The sequence below is a fragment of the Scylla paramamosain genome, chromosome 20, assembly GCF_035594125.1.
Source record: "Scylla paramamosain isolate STU-SP2022 chromosome 20, ASM3559412v1, whole genome shotgun sequence".
NCBI classification, from domain to species: Eukaryota; Metazoa; Arthropoda; class Malacostraca; order Decapoda; family Portunidae; genus Scylla; species Scylla paramamosain.
In genome coordinates, this window is record NC_087170.1 from 2,073,804 (window position 1) to 2,078,795 (window position 4,992).

Sequence of the window (4,992 nt, forward strand, 5' to 3'; positions counted from 1 at the left end):
TATTGCTTTAATTTCTTGCCTGTCTAAAGCTTTTGAATCTATCCTCAACACGAAGATTCTGTAACATCTATTACTTCATAACCTATCTGATCGCCAATATGGGTTCCGTCAAGGTCGCTCTACTGGTGATCTTCTGGCTTTCCTTACTGAATCTTAGTCATCCTCTTTTAGATATTTTGGTGAAACTTTTGCTGTTGCCTTAGATATATCAAAAGTTTTTGATAGGGTATGGCACAAGGCTTTGATTTCCACACTACCCTCCTACGGCTTGTATCCTTCTCTACGTAACTTCATCTTAAGTTTCTTTTCTGATCGTTCTATTGCACCTGTGGTAGACATTCACCGTTCTTCTCCTAAATCTATTAACGGTGTTCTTCCTCACAGTTTTGTGCTGTCACCCACTCTCTTCCTATTATTCATCAATGATGTTCTAATTCAAACTTCTTGTCCTATGCACTCCTACGCTGAAGATACCACCCTGCACTTTTCCACGTCTTTTCACAGACGTCCAACCCTTCAGGAGCTAAACAGTCCAAGCAGGGAATCCTCAGAACACGTAACTTCTGATCTCTCGAAAATCTCTGATTGGGGCAGAGCAAACTTGGTATTGTTCAATGCCTCAAACACTCAATTCCTCTATTTATCAACTCGACACAACCTTCTCGACAACTATCCCCTCTTCTTCAATGACACTGAACTGGCTCCTCTTCTCCGTTGAACATCCTCGTTCTGTGTATGTGTGTGTGTGTATATATATATATATATATATATATATATATATATATATATATATATATATATATATATATATATATATATATATATATATATATATATATATATATATATGTGCCTGTTTGTGTGTGTGTGTGTGTGTGTGCGTGTGTGTGTGTGTGTGTACATTTATTTACGTACAATGTATTTTATCTTATCTCTCTTTTGGGATATGTGTCTGGGATGGGGTAGGTCTTGAATATATGCATGTTGTCTTCATCACTTTCAGGATTGTGTCGTTTGCTTTCCAACAATTCTGTGACCTTGTTTTGACATGAAAATACAAAAAAAAAAAAAAAGCTATTCTTATCATAGAATAAAAATTCCCACCAACAACAAATTAAATATTAATGCATTTTTCATAGAAACAAAAGATATATATAGGTGTTTTATTTTCACGTATCATTTACAGATGCCGCCATTATTCTTTTTGGAAAGGAAATGGGGAATAATAGTGCGCTCACAAAATCGTATAAACGCTGAACGAAAGAATTTCATCACGAATTTATGTCCTACCAGCAATGCAATCGTGAGTGAACGTTCTTTCCAATTTGAAATTAATAGTTGATGATCCCCACAATTACGATTATAGAAGGTTACATGTTCATTTTTGACGTCATTATTCAATAATTCCAAAGTAGCTCCGAGTGCACTTCATTTAACAATACATGTTGTTGTCTTGCTCGCCTCTACCAGGAAAGGTTACCGCGCATTCGTTGGGGTTATGTGATTCATAAGACACAAGTGCCGTACTCTGTACGGCACTGTACGGTTCAGCTTGAATGACAAACGTTCAGATGGAAGCACCACGCTGTCTGAAAGTGGCCATGGTAGAGGTGTGTATCCCTGTAGTCCAGTCTGTGCAGTGTCTTGAGTCATGATAGGGCACTCTTATTGTGAAGGTTACCGTGATGTTATATCAGGTGGTTCTTTTGGCTTTCAGCAGTTTAGTGGAACGGAACGCTGTACTACGGTGGTCGTAATGGTAGTAGTAGTAGTAGTAGTAGTAATAGTAGTAGTAGTAGTAGTAGTGTGTATATATATATATATATATATATATATATATATATATATATATATATATATACGAGTATATATATATATATATATATATATATATATATATATATATATATATATATATATATATATATATATATATATATATATATATATATATATATATATATATATATATATATATATATATATATATATATATATATAAGACCGGCGGCAATCCCACACAGGTGGCCCAGACAAAATAAAACACACACACACACACACACACACACACACTGCCGCAAACACATAATTTGCTCCGTCGACCTCCGTTGGTAAGGGACAGTTTCACGGCCCACCGTATTACATCCCAAGAACACAGCAAGGCACAGCTGGTCTTTTTATATTTACAGCAATAATGATAATAAGTAATCCCTTTTACCTTACAGTACCCAATCATGATGGAGGTGTTCGGTTCGCCGCCAAACGTAACCTACGTTGGTCCTGTTGTGACGCTGCTCCATCTCCTAGCTGACCAACTCGATCTTTGGTGAGCCTCGTTTCTTTTTTTTTCTTTTTTCTTTCTTTCTGTATTTATTTATTTTCTATTTTTCGAGGTGCAGCTGCCCTTCTGGGAAATATCGTGACCGAGATGTTGCATGGATTTGGTATTTAGAGACCACTGGGAACTCACAAACATTTTCAAATTTTTATCAATTAACTATATATATGTATATATATATATATATATATATATATATATATATATATATATATATATATATATATATATATATATATATATATATATATATATATATATATATATATATATATATATATATATATATTTCTTGCAAGTGACCACGAAAATTCTTAATCGCCTGCGTGAGTTCGTTGAAAGTTATTTGGTGCCAGTTTATATATCTTCAACATATTCATTAAGTAACGCAATCATCGTGCAAGAACACAGACAATTTTAAATTCATAAAGACAGCTAATATTCATTCGGTCCAATTAATGTTCAGTTAGGAAAATACAAATGGTATCAGTATCATATCAATTACAATAAGTATTCCGCAATTAAGCTTCGTACACCATACAAACCTATCATGCCAAACATCAAACAATATGTAAATTGTCCAACTCCTTTTATAAGATATTTGTATTCTAGACTGCATTACATTTTACAGTTCCACTTATTTCATGTTATTCCTTCCAACTCGTCTCCTTTCTGGTGAAACCCTTTGACATCTTTGCCTCTGCGTCTTTTACTGAATTCTCTCTTTGACACTACTCATATACACTGTTTGGAACTATTTCCCTCAAAAAAATTATATATCTTTATTTTCATAACATTTTACATTATCTATCATTCATGTATCTCATTTTCTCTTATGATCAGCCCAAAAGTGTCGCACTAAGTAAAGAACGCCACTCGGGTTATGGAGATCGATTTGAAGGCAGAACTTAAGTGGGTGTTGGTATTTTTCTGTAAGCAAACTTTCTTGCCTCATGGTTCCTCGCTCTTCCTGATCGAATTTCCTTTTTTTTATCACTTTCCCCGCCTTGTCAATTATATACTCGTTAATCCCCTTTTTCCTGTTGTTGTGTCCTGCGTGTGTCGTTTGTCCGTGTTTATATATATTTTTTTTTTCCAATTTCTTCTCCAGATTTGCCTTGTTCTTGATATCCGGTGTGAATTTCCCTTTCGATCGGAAGATCAGCTTGTTTTCTTCTGTTCTATTCATCTTCTCCATTTCTTCTCACTTCTTACTTATTCTATCTTCTTCTCTTCTTTCTTCGTACGTAATACAGTATATAATATGGTGTGGGGTCACAACATACATAATAATAAAACAATAGCCTAAAATAATTCTACTGAAATAGACACTGAATCCAAGGATTGGATTATGATTACATGATTCATTTTCTGTCTTTTTTTTTTTCATTTCTCTATTTTTCTTATTTTATTTTCAAGTTACAGTTGTGTATCTGGAAAAAAAAAAAACACACAAATAGATAGTCGTCTTAATAGCACTTTATTTGTGATTTGACACTGAAAGTGAAAGTGAATATTTGACTCTCTCTCTCTCTCTCTCTCTCTCTCTCTCTCTCTCTCTCTCTCTCTCTCTCTCTCTCTCTCTCTCTCTCTCTCTCTCTCTCTCTCTCTCTCTCTCTCTCTCTCTCTCTTTCTCTCTCAAAACATTACTTCAAGACCACCTCTTCTCTTGCTATCTCTACAGCTACGAGTTTCTAGATCTCCGCTTCGAGCAGTATGGTCAACTGATGGACAATGGCTCGTGGACGGGGCTCATGGGACTGCTGCAGAGAAGCGTGAGTCACTGTTCATTTGCGGTGATCACAATAAATCTCATGCACTTAGAAAAATATAGACTTGTGAGATTTTACAGAATATATAGTTTTAATGGGTTCACAGGTGCTAGTCAAATCTCATGTAGACTATGCTCTGCAGTTTTGTTCCCCATATTATAGGAATTATAAAGGTCTATTAAAATCAGTACAAAGAAGAAGGACTAAAAGGATATACTCGTATAGGGATAAGAGGTATTCCTTATGAAACGAGACTGAAGCTTTAAATTTACATTCTTCAGAGAGACGTAGGTTAAAAGGGGACCTGATGAAATCTTAAAATGGTATAGAGGTTATAACAAAGATTATCAGTAATGAGGATAGAACAATAAATAATGGGTTCAACTCGAAAAAAATTAGGTTCAAGAAAAAGATAGGAAGGAAGGTGTTCTCAACCAGAGTGATATATGAATGATTCATATATATATCTAAAGCTGAACTCTTCGCTCAAACCTTTGCTAAAAAACTCTACCTTGTATGATTCTAGGCTTGTTCCTCCCTCTCCTCCACCCTCTGACTACTTCATGCTACCTATTAAAATTTTTCGCAATTATGTTTTCCATCCCCTTGCTGACCTAAACCCTCGGAAGGCTTATGGACCTCATGGGGTCCCTCCTATTGTTCTCCGAAACTGTGCCTCCGTGCTTGCACCTTGCCTAATCAAACTTTTTTCTGCTCTGTCTGTCAACATCTACCTTTCCTTCTTGCTGGAAGTTTGCCTATATTCAGCCTGTTCCTAAAAAGGGTGACCGTTCTAATCCCTCAAACTACCGTCCTATTGCTTTAATTTCCTGCCTATCTAAAGTTTTTTTAATCTATCCTCAACAGGAAGATTCTTAAACA

The 4,992-nt window shown here is 35.3% G+C and overlaps 1 long non-coding RNA gene across 1 annotated transcript; it reads left to right on the forward strand.

Moving 5' to 3' along the window:
• Positions 1-1,533: 1,533 nt before the first annotated feature.
• LOC135110729 (uncharacterized) lies at positions 1,534-4,114 on the forward strand. The gene is made up of 3 exons (XR_010273389.1): positions 1,534-1,610; positions 2,226-2,326; positions 4,023-4,114. It is a non-coding gene; the product is annotated as an uncharacterized LOC135110729 (long non-coding RNA).
• The last annotated feature ends 878 nt before the right edge of the window (positions 4,115-4,992 follow it).